Source organism: Schistocerca americana, chromosome 5 (genome assembly GCF_021461395.2).
Source record: "Schistocerca americana isolate TAMUIC-IGC-003095 chromosome 5, iqSchAmer2.1, whole genome shotgun sequence".
NCBI lineage: Eukaryota > Metazoa > Arthropoda > Insecta > Orthoptera > Acrididae > Schistocerca > Schistocerca americana.
In genome coordinates this window covers 647,987,715-648,007,662 of record NC_060123.1, presented here as the reverse complement: position 1 = coordinate 648,007,662, position 19,948 = coordinate 647,987,715, and the positions used below count along the sequence as shown (strand labels likewise).

Here is a 19,948-nt window from a genome sequence, read left to right as displayed (position 1 = left end):
CTCGTGGTCATGGAAGGCGCCGTAATGGGCCGTCCTTCCGATCGATAGTGAAACCATGTCGGCAGCATATTGCCGAGGCATTCGTCTTCATGGACGACAATTCGCGTCCCCACCGTGCACATCTTGTGAATGACTTCGTTCAGGATAACGACATAGCTCGACTAGAGTGGCCAGCATGTTTTCAGACATCAACCCTATCGCACATGACTGGAATAGATTGGAAAGGGCTGTTTGTGGACGACGTGACCACCAACCACTCTGAGGAATCTACGCTGAATCGCCTTTGAGGAGTGGGACAATATGAGCTGAGTTAACAGTGCCTTAATGAATTTGTGGATAGTATGCCACGACCAATGCAAGCATGCGTCAATGCAGGAGGACGTACTACTGGGTATTAGAGGTGCCGGTGTGTACAGCAATCTGGAGCACCACATCTGAAGTTCTCGCCGTATGTTTTTACAACATGGTATGTGTGTTTTTCATCAGCAATAAAAAGGGCGGAACTGATGTTTATGTTGACCTCTATTCTAATTTTCTATACAGGTTCCGGAACTCTCTAAACCGAGGTGATGGAAAACTTTTTTTGGTGTGTGTATATTACTTATATCGTGGCAAGGGATGCAGCTTTCACATAACAGGACAGTCGTTAATTACATGTATACGTCTACCTTCTTGTAAAATTGAAACAAGTTCGGAAGAAGTTACATGAGTCAAAAAATCACAAAAAACCTGTTTTTTGCACGTAAAATGCGAATGAGGCGTAATGAAGTTATATTTTTTATTTATTTAATTCACGTTTAGCTGCTTCCCGCGTTCAGTTAACTTAAGAGTGGACTTTAAATGCTGTATTTGGCTTGACTGTAAATCATTGTATCTCGGCAACAGATAAAGATTATTGGATGAAAAATTTTCGTTTTGACTTTGTACGTCTGTCTGTGCAAAACTTGAACCGGTTCTACAAGTTTAAAGTAGAGAAGTGCAGCACTTAAACAGCCTCCCGTAAGAAACGTGCCTTTTCTCACTTAAAATGCAAACGAAGTAAAAAAAATTCAAGCGACTAAAACTTATCCTAGACAAGGGTCCGATACACCGGTGACAAAATTTAAATCATCACTCTCTCTCCTGTCCTGGATTTTTAAGGGTAACTGTTTTTGCACTTAAATTCCGAAAGATGCATATGAAAATGGTGCCATTAATTGCGCATTAATATCAGCCCAATTAAAATTTCTTGCAAAAGAAATTAATCGAATCGCACGATTTGCCTGGACGTCAGCTCCGGTTCGACTTTCAAGCCTTGCTTAATATGCTGTAACATAGCTACAGTAAGACAGAAGTTCGAATGACTACATAAATGACCGCAGGTCCGGGTTAAACCATAAAAATTTCACGTCGTGCTCCTGGCTCAAATAGGAACCGAGCGCCAAGAAACGCCCAACTCGCGACTCTGCGCAAGGCTTTTTCAGTCATACTTGTTAGAGCGCTGCCGCGCTGTGTCGATTGTGGTGACACGAACGCTTTGATTCGTTACCACACAGCAGGACGTGAACTGATGAGGCAATAAGCAACTGGGTTCCTTTCACGGTATGTTGTTGAAACGTTAACAACTAGCGTTTTGACTGTGGTATGTCTGCGTCTGTATATGTCGCATATACGTTTTTCAAACATTTTATCTCTGGAACTGAAATACGCTGACAAAATTAACGGCTCGCTGCAGGGCTACTTCTCGCGAACTGGATGATGCATTCCACAACACAGATAAGAGGCGGACTCCCTACATACTTTAAAAGTATTGAAAGTCAGCTAAATACAGGTAAATAAATACCAACAAGTCGTTCTAGATCATTTTCACATATCACACCTCTAGGGGTGGTAGGTGTACCATATTCGCACAGAGTTTTCATACACATCATGAGTCATATATACCACATTTGGCTGAAAAACTGCTCCAGGAGTTATGCCTTTATGTTACCCCTTCTCATCTCTACCCAAGTGGATCCCACCCACCTTGCGAGACCTGGACTGCCCCGAACAGGATCTGGCCACAAATGTAAAAAGCTGTCTAATACAGACAGTGACTCCGGAGTTCCACACCAGACTATCCATCACAACGACTGTGACCGCAAGGTTCGAGCTTACCATAGTGATAAGAAGGACTTCCTGCTGGCAAATGCAGAAGCTGTACGATAGATTGAAGGAGTGGATATCCAGTTGTGAAACACAAACATTACTATGTTTGCAATCTGTGTATGAGGGGCTGAGAGTACAATTGGTACCAGTGACATTTCGCAATAAAATGATCTAAAGGCACATTCGATAAGGTAAGATGTGAATCTCCACTGAGTGAAGGAATTACAAGAGATTATCTCCATAGTGCCGAACCCTGTGTGATGATAAAGTCTGAGTTGTAAGCCAGTGTATGGGCTGCATTTGGAATAGAACTAGTACAAGGGAAATGGCGAATAGAAGGATAATTGTTGCTATGTTTAATGAACGTTAGGTGTGAATTTCTTTGAAAGTGCAGCAGCAGCATAATGTGTATGTTTTAGGGTATTTATAATAATATTTAATGCATGTGTAAATAAGTCATCTTCTGAAATACCGATTGTACGTCTTGATGAAAAACAAGCGTATTGACGCAGTGGATCACAAGACCGTTGCACGTGGTCGTATGTGTATGGAATATGATAGCAATTTTGGTCTCAATGAAAAGACAAAGAAACACTCCAAACATGTATTTGTTTCCGAAGTCAGGACCGAAGCAACGAAGGAAGTTGGCACTAATTTTTCTGTAGTGGTTATGAAAACAGAAAACTTACTTTCAATTACAGCCAAATATGTCACAGCAAAGGTCAAATTTGTGAAATACACAGAAGGAAATAAAATACATTGTAGGAATACAGGTGGATCTGAATCAGCAAAAAAATCCTCTAACACTGAAGTTCAAGTATTCGCTAAACTGTGATCTTGCGTTTATAGAACCAGATATCAGGCGGCGCAAAACTGACCTCTCATCAATACCTCTTCTGCAGCCTTTGCATCAAGATGAGTTTGAAATAAAGATTGAGAAATGGGAAAATCTGCAGAAGATGCAGAAACACATTCCTCCGGTTTATCACGATTTACGTAACAATGTATCCCATTCACACACAGCAATTACCATGGGTTCCTTTGGTTAAATGTCATTGCTCAAATAGTAGATTATGAAGCATGGAGTCGAACGAATACCCGTACGTTAAATGAATTTCTGTTATCTCATTTCTGAATTTATTGGAGATGGTGTAAATCTCGTCCTTCAGCCCACCTCACACTCACCACTATGTTAGTAGAGTTAAATTGTGTTGCTCAAATTAAAGATCATAAGAACATAGGGTTGAGTAAATACTTGCATATATGTAGATTTTTGTTTAGTTTTCATATGTTTGAATTTGTAAGAGACAGTGTGAATCCGGGCCCTCAGAGTTTGGCCATTTCAGGTTCACGTGCCCAATCATCTTCTAAGTCATGTATTCTGAGTAAAATGGCTACCTATCTGTGTGGAAAATATTCTTTCAGTTGCTGGTTTAAACGTTTTATCCCTTTAATGTGCTGACTGTGGAAATACCTCCGCAGGCTGAGTGCAGATCTCTGACACTCTCGGTTGCCCTGTGGTCATTCGGATAACAGTAAGGTGTGTAGACATTGTTCTGCCTATGAGCGTGCTCATACCTAAGTGATTTAGTGCTCTGTGCTCCTACAGTCACGTAACTTTCCATTTCGTAAAGCTGGGCTGTGATAGTTCGTGTGTCCTCAGTTGTTTAGAGATGCATCCAAAAAGAGTTCTTATTAAGGGACAGTTTGTGGAAAGTTTGATTATAGACTCCAGTCGTTCATCAGTTCAACAATGTATCTTTTGATCCTGTAAATGTATGGGAGGTATGTAGAGAGGTGCATATGGTATTAGAACGCTTAATAATTTCATATTGCGGTTATGGAACCTCGCTCTATTCTAAATGGACTCATGTTGCACCACTTCATTTCCTAATCCGTCCCCTGTGATAGCCCCGAAGTGTTGGCGTGAATAGCGCCTAATTGAGACTCTGAGACTGAGAAAGCATGAACGATTAAGAACAAACTCAGTGAATTTGAAAATCACGTATACTCCTTAACGTCACATTCCCCCTCCTGCTCCACTTGCTTATCGCAGAGTAAATCAATGTCAACCAAATTATCCGTTGTGCCCAATAATAATAAAATAACTAACTACTGCCCAATTTATTTTATGGGTATGCAGGATTGCAGGGTTATGAGTGTGACGTAGACGGATGCAATCGCAATCGCAGACAACACCAAAGGTCACCAAAAATAACCGCTATCAAGGACCCCATATCAAAGAAAGCAAATAAAGGCGCACAGTATAAAACTCTGCTACGATGGTCGCTGGAGAAAAAAAATTAATCACTTAATATTGAGCAACTCAGTTCTGTTTACGCGCTTCGAGGAAACGCAGCTTCAGAATATCGAAGAGAGTAAGGTGTTTCGTACTGCTGGGATGGCATCATATGTGAGTCGCCAATTTCATATTACAACAGACATAATATGAACATTACGTAGTATGAAAATGTTCACTCACAGATGAGCATGCATCGCTGTTGACGGTGATCCGTGCCTTGGATGGGGACGTCAAGCTTGGCAGCCCCTTGGTACTATTCGCGAAGAGTTGGCTGTGTGGCAACAACCGATTTTCCGCCTCTCCCACCTCTCATCTTTACAAAACACAAATAGCACACCACATTACACTCGCTTCCATTAGAACCACCTATGCTCAACTTAAGAACAACAATCGCTCTTGTCGTTGAAATATGTCATGTCTACCCAACAATGTTTCTTTCCGGTAGAAACCTACGTAGATATCCAGTGCGGTGGCCGTGTTGATGACCGTCCGTCCAATGGCATCTTGTCGCCTTGACGCGCGCATCTGTGACGTTCCGCGTCTTACAGTAGGAATGCTACGGCACCGTCAGGGCGACCATACAGTCGCTCAGTTGGTCAGTTTGGCTCGCAAGTTCTTGTTTAGCGTGCAAAGTGCCGCTGCTATTGACTGCCCGCATCGGTCGCTGAAGGCTCAGCCCAGAAACGTGGGAGAGGGCGAGCGCGGTCGGGGGGGGGGGGGGGGGGGGAGGGGGGTTGTAATATGCGGGTAGCCCCACACAACTAACAGTGATAGGCGCACACAAAGAGCGGTGAGAGCGCCACTAACAACAAAGCAGCACAAGTCGTGCGTGCTCTTACATAGGGTATTTTTTAAAACTCGTAACACCCCTCTGCGACTCTAGGAATACAGAGAGTTATTTGGGAACTTTGGACTTTGAAGTAGGGACAGAAAAATGTCGCTGAGTGGAGATAAATTGGTACGTTACAGCGTGAAGTAGCGCACAAAAAAATGTGTTCCAGGGAGATTTAGTGGGATTCATCGACTGTACTGTTCGAGGTATGACACCTCTCGAACGATTTATTCATAGTTAGACAACAAGTGCATGTGCATGCTTCAGTAGTGCTGCGACACTGAGGGTACTCTCAACAGCAGTTCATAGTTAAAGAATAGCAGGGTGGATGAAACACACCCTTCGACCACATACTGCTCAAAATGTTCAAGCCATAATATTGGTTCTTCCGTCTCAGTGGTCAGACGGTGATGGGCAAGCAGGACAATGAATTTCCAGTAACTACTTACTTTGGAGCTCGTCTGGTTCGCAGTATCACAGGAATACAGTGTATGATAAATTGAATCAGAGACCTGTGCTGCGTTACTGTCTTACTTCCGTGAGTGCGAAAGTTCAGCAAACTGTCATCTTGACGTACCTGGTACCACCCACAATGCGTGACAGTAGTGATCAAGATGATCAGCATACACGGCCTGTGAGCACATTCCGATTGAGTCAGGCCATCTAAATCGGAAACCGGAGCACTCCCCATATGTAGCTCTATTCTTACATCATCATGTTAACAATCGTCCTTTAAAATTAAATAGTACAGTCACAGTGGACACTAAAAGAAAACAACTTGGTAGAAATAAGAAAGCTTCAGATTCTGACTAGGAACTTATTTTTCTACCATATAGTATTATATAGAAAAATTAAGTCTCTAAGCACAAACGGAGCGTCACACACGGATCACCATTAATTACGTACATACTGAATCTAAGCAAACTAGGGAGTTTGTCATGAAACCATTCTATAGTTGCAGAAATCAAAGCCAGTAGAAAAAACTACTTTCTAGAGGATTGTGCAGGTCACCGCTGTGAACCGACGTCACACCGTACTGGTCAAGAGCAGTGCACTACTACTGGGGAACTGGAAGCAAGGCAAAAACTGTCGACATAGTTCTGTTTATTTTTAGGCATTACTTCCCTTACTTTCACACACAAATTTTTTGTACCAAGACAATAATTTCTGCCTTGCCTCTGATCACGGAAAGTTCGTCGCACTGCAGAGAAAATACCCCGTAATTACAACGCATTATTTGGAAGAAACTGTGGTCACTGGATGTAACCAACGAGACATTCGCTCTGTCTGGCGGTATTTTTCAGAAAATGATTCTTTCGAAAATAGTAATCAAGGATTTACTCTTGGCCAATCATAGTTCTACAATGGCTTAATGTTTAATATCTGTCCTTTACAATTGTCAAGTAGAAATGAACACTAGCGACAAAATTTCTTCTTTTTGTGCATCGAAAGCTATAACATCTCTGCTGATGTGCCCTTTCTAGACAATATCAAGAGGTGCGCTCATCGTTTCGTGATGTCGTGCATTTAGTTATTTAGCCTTTTTTTACGTAGTGAGAGGATCGTTAACATTTTACCGCTTTGGAGCAAAGATATTTCTAACTAGGTAACTCTGAGTCAAATGAATACCTACTGCGTTTTGTTAGTTACGTAATCTTCTGATAGTTTACGTAAATAGTGTTTCACAGTACACTGGTAAAGCTTTGAGTTCCTTGAGTGGAGGTTCCTGAAATATATCAGATCGCAGTCTGTTAATACTGATCATGCATCGAAGAGCCAATAATGGTTGAGAGAATAATAACAACACCGATAATAACTGTAATTAATAATAATAATAATAATAATGATAATAATAATAGACATTGAGAATAATAAAAATAATTATTAGTTTAGTACTTTTGAAGCCATGCTTTATATCAGAAGACACAAGTGGGATCGTGACAGAGGAGAATATTGAAACGGCGGGGACAGTAACTGTTAAGTACGTACGTGGAATGGGTAGCTATAGTGTTAGCAGTTATAAATGAGTGCAGTTTCTGCGAGCTATTATGATAGAAGATGGAAAGGAATGTAAATTCTCTGAGATTGTGTAGGATATTGCCCGAAAATCAGGTTCCTGATACAAAAATGTTTTATAGATTACAAGTGTTTTAAGCACTGGTAAGAGAGAATATTTTTCTTTGTTGAGAATGAGTTTCTGCTACGCTGTTGAGATAGTGATGTCACAGTCGAATGCAAATAAGGTGCTGTGCAATGATTAAGCAGTTAATAGAGCAGAGTTTTCGAGAGTCCCTTCATTATCTGCGAGTAGTCATGGTAATGTTACGTAGACTGAAGTAATATATCAGACAAGATGAAAGTCACAAACGTATTGCACAAAATCGTTCACTGACAAACCTATCTGGCGTGAGCTCTCAAATGAAAGTGTTACGTGACTGTTTTTTCCAAGTTCCTGGAAGTGATCATGTTCACCTAAATAAGTAGCCTCCATGAAACCATTTGGAACTGACTTTTTGAAACAATCCACATTGTGATGTAGATTAAGATCCCAGCCACCACACACTTCAGCCGTTCGCCCTGGTGGGCCTACCTCCGCAAGTAATCGTAAAAAAAACTCGGAATTTTGTGTTACACTTAATAGCGTTAAGCGAAGCATTACCTTTTATTCTGCTTGTGTGGTATAGTGGAAAGGACATCAACTTCACATGCAGGAGGTCGTGAGTTCCAGTTTCGTCGCATATGCTGCATTTTTAAAAATCTCTATCGACATTACTTCGATCATTACTTTTATTTAATTCACTGGTTTAATTAATGTTTTTTATTTCTGTTCCTTTGCCATTTCATTTTGATCATCGCGTGAACTTTCCATTTGTTTCATGTTGGCTTTGTATCGTTCTTTTTCCAATCGAAATTTTTGTGAATATTAATTTAATTATATTTGTCTATTTTAATATTCAAATATTTAGATAATTTAGAAATTTCGATCCATTACTTAAAAAAACTAAAGACAAAAGACAAAAATTTATATTGATGCAATGGTATGAAAAATGTGTTTTTTACCAGATGTGTAAATTCTTTACACAGTAATCGTCAAACAAACATCTAAAACATAACCTCAATACCTATTGCACTACGAACAATATTACACAGATGAACATTGAAATGAAAGACGGGGCTATACATAAAACTAGATTCAAGCAAAATGAGAACCACGTATAATGAACGCAATAATGTGGACGAAAAAAGGCGATGAAACAAAAGAAATTAAATAGAAGTTAAAACATAAAATTAATTAATTAAAAACACACGAACAAAGATTTCAAGTGGAGAATGACAAGAAGAAAAATGAAAGCAAATGAAGAAGCTGATATTACGATTAAAATTATGTGACAAAGGAACAGAAGTATAAAATTACATTTAAATCAATCGACAATGATCAAAGTAATTTTGAAAAAGATTTTTAAAAAAATCAGCACACGTGGCGAGGATAGAACACACAACCTCCCGTAGGTGCAGCTGTTATCCTATCCATTATACCATGCAGGCAGACTGTGTGAAGCAAATTTTTTAACGCTATTAAGAGTCACATAAAATTTCAATTTTTTTATCTCAGTTACTCACGAAAGTTGGCACAACAGGGTGAACGGCTGCAGTGTGTGATACCTGAGATCACCGTACAGACAGTTTCAAAAAGTAGATCTCACCGCTGGGGACCTCTGCTTGTGAACTGTAAACGAGCAAGTGGTCATAAAAGCCTTCGAGGGAAACTGCCCTCCGCCGAATCCGCAGAAAGCCCACAAACTCACAGGAAAGGAACCCCCCCGGGTCGGTCACACTGGTTGTGCATCCAGTGGTAGTTCTGGGCGCTGTAAGCTAAAAGTCACAACATACATTGTATCGCCAGGCTATGCCGGCACAATGGAATCTGTTTTCAGTGAGTTGTGTGTGGAAGGACAGTGCATGCCATTTTTAGCAGAGTCTCGGCAGCACGTTATTGTGAACAGAACGATAGGAAGCCAGACTTCGTCGGCATACAGAGACCGCTACAGGTAACATCTGAAAGCGGAGTGGGAAACAGGCAAGCGAGGGTGCCTTTGAAGAGTGCGGGACACCATCGTCGATCTCAGGTCCTGCAAGGCAAAATGTCTATCGCAACGCGAAAATCGCTACGATTGAGTAACATAAATACTTTGTACGTAAGAGAAAGAGATACGGCTGTGCTTACAGAGGCACAGCCTAATCGGTCATACGCGGAGAACGAAAGATAATATCACAGAGTTTTTCAGCACCAAGTGTTACGAAGCTTGTTTCTGGTTAACCGCGTGAAATGAAAGTAAGAGGAGGAGGTCGGCATGTTTTAAGTCAGCTTCCACAGGTCAGCGCTTGGAATATTTACCATTCAGCCAATCAGAGTGACATAGGAAAAATGCAAAGACGCGAGCGTGCCTTGTAGGAACTTATGATTGTTGATATTTTTAAAAATATCAAGCGAAGATATGACGCTTACTTATAATACTGTTTTTCTGGAAAAATATCTATATATCTTTATTTATAAAGAGCCGTACTAGGAAGCAGACGGAACAAAATTACTCTACATCCAGAAACTCTTCAACCCCCCCCCCCTTCCCCCCTTGCCTTCGGGCACCTCTTCTAGCATTCTAGCACACTTGACTTGATGGGTAGGCCCCTAAGGTACTTTTCTGGCCTATCTGAACTGACAGTGCCAGTTGATAGTACGAGATCAGTGACTGAGTTTTGGAGCCACTCCAGCCTCCACCTGCAGATTAACGTCGTGAAATATAGCTGCGACAGCGAGATGAACCGTAGGGAAAGTGCAGTTATTTCTACCGAGATTCAGTAGTTTCGTGTTTCATTGCGAAGATTTGCTCGCAGATAATGTTCAATATCCCTTAAATACCATCCGTAGATGCAAACACATACCATTCTGCAGCGCAGAAACTAACCATTTGGCAATCACAGTACGACCTCCACAAATACGTATTCATTTGCGGCATATTTCAGATCCCCTGTCCAGATTTACCAAGGCATTTGTTTATGATTGCCAATATTTGTCAAACAACTTATCGTGCATTTTAATGTAATAAACTGAGTTGATTGTGATTCTTTTTTAATGTTATACACAACGAATTTCTTGATCATTATTTTGGAGGGCAATTTTGTAAACATCTCACATCAACAGGCCACATTCATGTACGTAGTTAACATTGCAAGCATCCTCTATCCCCAGCCACTTACAAAAGTCCTTGAACAACAGCACCACTATAAACAAGAATTTGATTTCTTTTGAAGCTCAAGAAGAAATGCTTTTTTACATGTATTTACATAGTGAATGTAGAGACGATGACACCTGACAGAAGTTGTGTGTTCAGTCTTGTCTACGTGGTGGTCCAGACGGCTGATTTCTAGTTACTCGTATCAGACTAATTTGAGGCATCTCTATCAATAAAGCGCACGAATTGGTATTTGGTTATGGTTATGTTTCTAATGTGAAAGACTTCTTCGATTAACAAAACGCTTCGAGCGAAATGCTACAAGAGGGGTTATCTCGGGGGTTGATTTCATTTCCAAACAGTGACGTAGCTATGTACTCGCAGTTTGGCATCTGGAACGGAGTTTGAACTTGCCACTGCCACTCCCTCCTACACACAGACACACACAAGCTCGCCCCCCCCCCCCCCCACACACACACAAACACCAATCAAATAATTTTTTTTTTTGGTAAAGCAATTTTTTGATACAAGTAGTTAAGGAAGTATAGTTTGACTATTTTGTAAACAAATTTTATAAATAGAAGCAAATAAGTTAAACGTATTTTTATAATTAACACAGTTCGATTATTAACGAAGCAGAACAAATAACCACAGTTCTTCTTAGTAATACGTGATTATAGCATGTAGTTTACTACCTCTCTTTCTTCTAATATTTTCTGCAGCAAATTTTGAAACTGTCTCGTCAAAATCGATACTTTTACCCCCACTATTATCGAGTGATGTAACTGCCAAAACAGAGAATCATTCTTGCCTCGTGGTCAATTTAAGATACTGCTTTAATCAGTTTCAGTTTTGAGACACTCCTCTCACATGTTGGTACCCAAACACACGAAGTTAAGAAAAATCTGAATCCCCAAAATGAGTTTGGGAACAAATTTCGAAAATTTCGTAATCAGAAGAGAACTCTAAGAATCTGAAATTTAACCAATCAAGATATTCTTTCTTTGGAACTTTGGTAGTTTGTAGAAATATTCTTAGGCGTGGAATTTCTGCAAGGATCACATCTTCAGAAATCTAATCCAACTGTCAACTAAATTTTTTCAGTCGTAGGAAGCTCCGATTCGGAAATGTTTATCAGGTTGGGTTGAACAGCAAAACGGTCTGATATACAGTATCTTACATGATTTTGCAACATGTCTCCTTTTTTTTGTAGAATCGTGTCGATCTTCCCTAACATCAACGTACTCAGTATCTGGTGCACAGTCAGCCTGTCGTACGCAGCCGTCTCTACAGGTACCACTTCTGATTCCTGATAGTTCTAATTTTCCCACAGGAATCCCCATCTCGTCACGTGTATCACTCGTAAAACGAAGTGCTTCGCCAACAAGATAATTTCTGTTGGCCTTCAAAAAGATTTTGGACTTCTCATCTCAGTAATACACGATTTGAATCTGACTCCAAGATTCTGTAAATACTTTTGAGCATTTATGAGCATGCTCGACTTCTACTGAGAAATATTCAATAAAAACAAAAACGATGAATTATAGAATCCAGACAACAGAGTTCTAGCAGCTCCTCTGACTTCTATAATTTCAGAAGAACCAGAGAGTCTCTCAGTGGCATCGATAGTCTTTGGAATGCACTGAAATACATGTTTAACAGCGTTGTAAGCACACCATCGTACATCGAAAGTCTCTTTATTTTAACTCCACCGTTTTCCAGAAGGATCGACCATCTGTAGGTAGAAGCTGAATAAAACACGTATAAATTTTCTAAGGTCACAAAAAAAGTCGCACAGAATAGAACTGCTGTAATAGCGCATAATCCGCCGAGATCGAGAGAAACATTTGCACAGGGTACAGTGACTCGGGATGAAGTTTGCATATTGATGACTGAACTCTTGGGCGCGCTCCAACTATTGTAGATGCACTGCCGCATGCTCGTCCATAGCGTCTTGTTATATCCACACCACAAGGTATTACAAAACTATTCTGCCATAGAAGCTGACAAGTTTTGTCACCTGCACGGAGACGGTATTCTGTGCGGGCCGCATCATTCGAAATCACAAAACAGAAAATGAAAAAATCTTTAGGAACATCAGAGAGAAGGTACTTGACAAGTTATAAAAGAAACACCCATAGCAAAAACGTAAAACACTTGATTAAAAACTGAGGATGAATACCAGCATGCGGAAATATTCAACAACATCCCGATTGCCTTCAAAACACAATGTGCGCCTACTGCGATATTAAACTTCATACATCATATCACTGACGACGGACGCGTTTCCTCAAAAATCCTTAAGCGCTCAAACGCCCAGTCATTCTCGCGCGCCCGTAATCAGACACAGACACACAGACACACACACACACACACACACACACACATACACACACACATACACGCGCGTACATACATCCCAACACGCAGTAGTGTGGGACAAATAACCCAGGGTACTCACGTCTTGTCTCGCTCACACAGGCTGTCCACCCATGTCCACAGAGCCAGCCTCTACCGCGCGTCTCTCTGAAACACACCAAGAACACAGTTTTAGTTTGTGGCCTTGTCTGCTGTAGCAAAAACTTCTTGTAAGTCAGCAGTAGTACCACTAGATACACAAAGCGAATAGCTAAAGTAAATATCAAAGAGCCAGTCTGCGCAAAATAAATCTTATCAATGCTATGGTGTACAGAGATTCACAACTGTAGTAAGCTCGGTATAGACTGATGCACTGTATTTTGTAACCAGAGTGCGAATTTTCAATGTTCAGTGCACACTGGAATGCTGATTTTTGGTTAATAATCGTACAGCTGTAGTGGCTGTTTCAAGGATGGTGTTTACTTCAATTACAGCTTTCGTCTCAGAGGCTATGGTCAGTATGTAAAACGTTTCGTTACCATCTGCTTGAGATATCTTCAGAGATACCGAAATCGTGGATGGTGCAGGGGTGGAGGAGAGGGGCCCATTTATAGGCGCTCTAGCTGAGGAACCCAGTTTTCTATTAGAAACGAAACCTTAAACGTGCTCCTGCAGTATACTCTGTTTGACATGATCCCGAGCACTTCCTGTACGGTGGACGCAGCTTCTTCGCGTCTACACAACGCGATTTTGCAAACGACTATATGGCAACGCCTCTTCATAGCCCTATAGATGACTGTTGTTTGTAACGCCTCCAAACGGACTTAGAAATTTCTCTACAAGATCATGGCTTATGAATACTGTATTGGACAGTTATAGTTATTAGTTTATCATTTTTCCCAAACATGAATTGTAATTGTATGAAAATCAAAGGAAGGATGTGACTGATATACAGTATCAATCAATTCTGTAATATCTTTGATGGACGATGAAAAGCGCCTACCGACTATTATTCTTTTCAATTAGATATCTTGAGTATAGTATACAAGAATCTTATTTCATCCACTAGCGTAATTTCACTAGTTCAATAACAATTCAGGTGATAACTTTTGTATTTCAAGAAATATGACGTTGTATCCTATAGATAGAAGTTAACAAGAATCTATCTGTAGCTCATAAGAATTTGGTGGCATTGCGTTGACTAGAACATTCGATCAGATGCCAACAGCCAGAAATGGAATATTCTTAAACTACAAATATTACTGTAAAAGTAAATTTATTTTTTATGCAGCAGATAATAATCAGATCTTTTATAAGTCAATGTTCATTCATTGTAGCAGTTTAAATTTCCCGCGGATAGTCAATTACTGACGTACAGCTAACGATATATTTTACGTCCGGGCATGAACAGCTGGACAAAAATTATACAGAGTTTTCATTCTAGCTTTCAATGAAAATAATCAGTTGAGGAATCATTTCAAATTTTAGCAGTTCTGTGTCTAACAAAATCGAAATTAAGTACTTTGAACTTACGTAAAGGAATTACTAATTATAACGTTTCCGCCCTCCCATATCTTAAATACAAATTCAAAAGTTAATCAAAGAAAATTTTGTTTCCCACTCTCAGATTTGGGGAAATGCTATACGTTCTCGCCTACAGCCGTTAGCGTTTCGCAGTTGAAACCTGCCAAAATCGCTACCAGGTGTCAGAGATTTTCTTGAGCTGACTCGACTCTAGAAGTTTCTTAGTAGTAAATAATAAATGTATTAAAACTTCATGAATCATGCGGCATTTTTGCACACACCTCAGTGCTTATGACGTCATATCTACTGAACTATGTGTCGTACCATGGTACATTTATGCAGGTACATTCAGCGGAATATGTGGATACTGTACGCAAAATACGTTGCGAATAGAGTTAGGAGCAAAGAAATAATAGATTTATACGTCATGCATGATGCGGCAGTTTTTCGCGGACCCCATTGTTTATGGTGTGACATCTGAACTCTGATAGGTAGGTACTTCTTACCCTCACAGCGACTGTTGCCTGATGGTCAGGAATATGCGAACCAAATTTGGTACATACACGAATACATCCACTTTTATAATATGCACGGATTATGAGTGGTATAGAGAGGATCACCATTCGTCACATGATTCCTCTTGCGGGATTTTCTCTGCACAGTAAAGTCATTGTCGATTAAATGTAATAAATGGGTGTGAAAAGTGTAATTTCTGTTTGTCTCACTGTATATTTCTCTCAGTAACTTCCGGTGCTATAATGATGGAAGCTGAGGAAATGAATTAAAATTTTTGCCATGAACATGACTTGAACTCAGGTTGGCTTGCTTCGTAATGCAGGTATGCTAGCCATTACCCTACAACATTGTACCTACCAGAGCTCCACGGCTACCCAAGTCCTAGCAAACCCCAGTTCACATCTTCAGCTTATTTTCCCTTTCTTAGTTCTGTACTGTTTCAGCAGTTCTTTCTATGTGTAGCCATAGCTTAATTGAGTTATGTTACCTGACAGTGACACATAATTCTAAAGTTACTTTAGTCCTGAAGTTTTGTACATTAATGGTTCCTCTCCTTTTGTGTTAAAATTACCATAGCATAATAATGTGCTGTTTTGGCTAAAATGCTAGACTTACAATATTTCAAGTGGAGTCTTCAAAGTGTCAGCTAAGATCACTACGCAGCAATAGTGTCGCATTGTGAGAAGAAAGTACACTGCTAGCCATTAAAATCTGCTACACCACGTAGATGACGTGCTACAAACGCTAAATTTAACCGACAGGAAGGACATGCTGTGATATGCAAATGATTAGCTTTTCAGAGCATTCACACAAGGTTGGTGCCGGTGGCGACGCCTACAACGTGCTGACATGAGGAAAGTTTCCAACCGATTTCTCATACACTAACAGAAGTTGACGGGCGCTGTCTGGTGAAACGTTGCTGTGATGCCTCGCGTAAGGAGGAGAAATGCGTACCATCACGTTTCCGACTTTGATAAAGGTCGGATTGTAGCCTATCGCGATTGCGGTTTATCGTATCGTGACATTGCTGCTCGCATTGGTCGAGTTCCAATGACTGTTAGCAGATTATGGAATCGGTGAGTTCATGAGGGTAATACGGAACTTCGTGCTAGATCCCAATGGCCTCGCATCACTAGCAGTCGAGATGACAGGCATCTTATCCGCATGGCTGTAACTGATCGTGCAGCCACGTCTCGATCCCTGAGTCAACAGATGGGGACGTTTGCAAGACAACAACCATCTGCACGAACAGTTCGACGACGTTTGCAGCAGGATGGACTATCAGCACGGAGACTATGGTTGCGATTACCCTTGACGCTGCATCACAGACAGGAGCGCCTGCAATGGTGTACTCAACGACGAACCTGGGTGCACAAATGGCAAGAAGTCATTTTTTGGCTGAATCCAGATTCTGTTTACAGCATCATGATGGTCGCATCCGTGTCTGGCGACATCGCGGTGAACGCACATTGGAAGTGTGTCATCGCCATACTGGCGTATCACCCGGCGTGATGGTATGGGGTGCCATTGGTTACATGTCTCGGTCACCTCTTGTTCGCCGTGACGGCACTTTGAACAGTGGACGTTACATTTCAGATGTGTTACGACCCGTGGCTCTACCCTTCATTCGATCCCTGCGAAACTTGTTGCAGGTCCTGTACGGGCCTTTCTGGATACAGAAAATGTTCGACTGCTGCCCTGGCCAGGACATTCTCCAGATCTCTCACCAGTTGAAAGCGTCTGGTCAATGGTGGCCGAGGAACTGGCTCGTCACAATACGCCAGTCACTACTCTTGATGAACTGTGGTTTACTTTTTACTTTTTCGTGTCCGGAGATTTGTTTCAAAGCCTTTCAGCCCAATGTCAGGCCAAGTCCAATGTTTCTCTCTTCCCAAGCCATAGTTCTTCAAGGGTACACCTTGTGGGGCAGATGGAACACTGCAGAAGGTGTTCCATATCCTGAACTTCACCACAGTCGCATTTCTTGTCTCCTTCGCCCTTGAAGCCCCATTTGACTAGGTTTGCTGTAACTGGTGCTACGCCTGTTGTGATGCGGTTCAGTGTTCTCCAAATCTTGCAGCTTGATGTACTGCCGCTGGGTATTTCTCGTGAGGCAGGGTAGTCCTTCGGAGTCTCGTTCAATTCGCTAGTGAGAAATCTCTTGCGGGATTTAAGTCTGCTACGTCCACATGAAGAACCATGCAGCGGGTGGCGCTCGTCGAAAATCTGTTTAAATTTTTCTGTATGTTCGTGCGCAATTCTTCGGGTTTCAGGAGATGAGAATCCAGCTGCTTTGTATATTTTCCCAAGTGGAGTGGGATTCATGCATCCTGTTGTTAGCCTCCATGTTTCATTAAGGAGTGTAGTGACTTTTTTGGCATGTGTGGATCGAGACCATACAGGGCATGCATATTCTGCCGTGGACAAGCAAAGTGCTTGAGCAATTGTTCGTAATATAGTCGGACTAGCTCCCCATTTACTATTCGTCAGTTTTCTTAAAATATTGTTCCTGGCAGCAACTTTTTGGCAGGTTTTTTCACACTGATATCTGTACGTCAGTGATCTATTCCGCACGACACCAAGATATGTTGGTTTGTCCGTATGGTCCAGTTTGTTGCCATTCCAGGTGACATTCAGCTTCCTGTTTGCCTGTTTTGTGCGGAGGTGGAAAGCGCTAACCTGTGTCTTAGATGGATTTGGTTTGAGGGAGTTCTCTTTATAGTATTTAGACGTTATGTGTAGCGAGCTTTCTAATTTCCCTTCTGCTTTCTCGAAGCTATTTCCTTGCGCTGTAATGGCCAGATCATAGGCATATAAGAAGTGGGTAGCACGTTCCGGTGTTGGTTGATCATAGGTGTATAGGTTAAATAGTAGGGGGGGGCAGCACACTGCCCTGGGCGAGACTGTTCTTTTGTCGACGCCATCGGATTTTTTTCCGTCCAGCATTACATAGAACTGTTTCTTTTGCAGCAGAGATTCAATGGTTTTTGTGAACTGATGATCCTTAAATGTACAGTCCAGTTTCCATGAGCTTTCTGTGGTTGGCGGTGTCGTATGCAGAACTTAAGTCCACCAATGCTACACCTGTTATTTGTTTGTTTTCAAACCCTCCCTCTACGTGTTCTGTGAGTGCTAGGATTTGACTGGTGCATGATTTCCCGGGTCTGAATCCAGCCTGTTGGGGAATGAGCTTTTGGTCTGCGATATTTGCTATGCGGTTTAGGAACTGTGGTATCGTGTTGAAGCTGCATGGCCAGCTGTACCTGTACAGGCCATCCTAGCTCTGTTTGAGTCACTGCCCAGGCGTATGAAGGCCGTTATTACGGCCAGAGGTGGTTGTTCTGGGTACTGATTTCTCAGGATCTATGCATGAAAATGCGTGAAAATGTACTCACATGTCAGTTCTTGTATAATATATTTGTCCAATGAATACCCGTTTACAACTGCATTTCTTCTTGGTGTAGCAATATTAATGGCTAGTAGTGTACATGTTCTGGGTGTCCTAAAGACACAGTTCTGCTATTGTGGGGTTAAAAGTGCATCACGGGGTCCGACTGAAATGGCGCAACTTCCTTCAAAGCTGGAGTACGAGGGACAGTGCGATTCTTGTGAACAAAGCGTCTAAATTATATACAAATTTACCGTGAAATTCTGACGATATACGAATCAAATTCAATGAAACATCCAGTCGTATTGACGTGATGCTAACAATTTGACCAAGGGACCACATACGTGGGTGATTCTGATTAGGAAGGAAGGCCATCGACGTAGGCCACAAACGCCAATGGCCAGGCTATCGAAGAACTGATGTGCAATGGTCGCAAATTTTCCAGCAGTAAGGAGGCGCACACAGAGTCGCTCGAATGGCTCCGTGACCGAGGAGCGGATTTCTGTCGTCGAGAAACTGAACGTCTGGTAGAACGTTTCGGGCGGTATTTATAGAAACTTGCTGACTATGCTGTACAATACTGTAACGTATCTGTTACCACTGTGAATTGTAGTGTAGCTCTCAGTAAAACTTACTTTGCCAAGCACAATAACGTGTTTCTTACGTCTGTCTGAACGCTATGTTTTAAGGAATGCGTTTTACACCAAGATACCAGGGCTGCAACCGCCTTACCAGCTGACCTGTCCTTTACTTTAGCAGACGACAAATCGAATGCGGTTAGTGTTTTAAGATTCTATGTGATGACTGATACACATCACCATTAAAATTCTCTTAGTGTATTCACTAGTTTCAAAAACTTCTAGAGGTCTAATATATACAAAAGAAAAACTTTTTACTTATTTTCATTTTCTCTTGTTGTTGACTCCAGCCGCGCGGTATTAGCCGAGCGGTCAGTCTGCTTTCCGCAGCGCTTCGGCGAGGACGTCTTGTTTACGTCCTGTCCGCGCAGTCGCGAGTGCCCGTAGTTGTTTACTACTTCGTTGTCGCTAGTTTAGAAAATCAAATGGCTCTGAGCACTATGGGACTTAACATCTATGGTCATCAGTCCCCTAGAACTTAGAACTACTTAAACCTAACTAACCTAAGGACATCACACAACACCCAGCCATCACGAGGCAGAGAAAATCCCTGACCCCGCCGGGAATCGAACCCGGGAACCCGGGCGTGGGAAGCGAGAACGCTAGTTTAGAGTCCATCGCTACCGACGCAACGTGGCACATTCATACAAACAAACCACCATCAAGATCAGTTTTCAACCCGATCATGCACGACCGCGAGCTTTTGAAGTGGAACGTTTTCTACGTGACGATGTTAAAACTGAACCGCGGGACATAATTGGTACCATGTCTCTATCACGAGCAGTATTGTCTGCGTCAAGTTAGTAAGTGACGGGGTGTGCAACAGAATCGTGCGCTCACATGCGAACGATCTTAAATTCAAACATTCTGATGGCCATATTGGGGCGGTCTCTATCGATCACGCGGGGCTTGGCCTCCGTACGGTTCCCGTCTTCGAACTCCTTTCGAAGTACCACCGGACGTAGTCACCGCGGCTTTCCAGCCTTACGGCAGAGTGGTCACCCATATGGCTGAAAAATGGACCACTTTTAC

The 19,948-nt window shown here is 41.7% G+C and overlaps 1 protein-coding gene across 3 annotated transcripts in view; it reads right to left on the bottom strand.

Moving 5' to 3' along the window:
* LOC124615803 (inactive dipeptidyl peptidase 10) overlaps positions 1 to 19,948 on the bottom strand; it is a 1,404,300-nt gene that overhangs the window by 781,116 nt on the left and 603,236 nt on the right. For 2 of the 3 annotated variants that reach the window (XM_047143937.1, XM_047143938.1), the window contains exon 3: positions 12,954 to 13,018. The gene's annotated coding sequence lies outside the window, so the exon portion shown is untranslated. The remainder of the gene's footprint in view (positions 1 to 12,953; positions 13,019 to 19,948) is intronic. The other variant, XM_047143936.1, reaches the window with a different exon arrangement.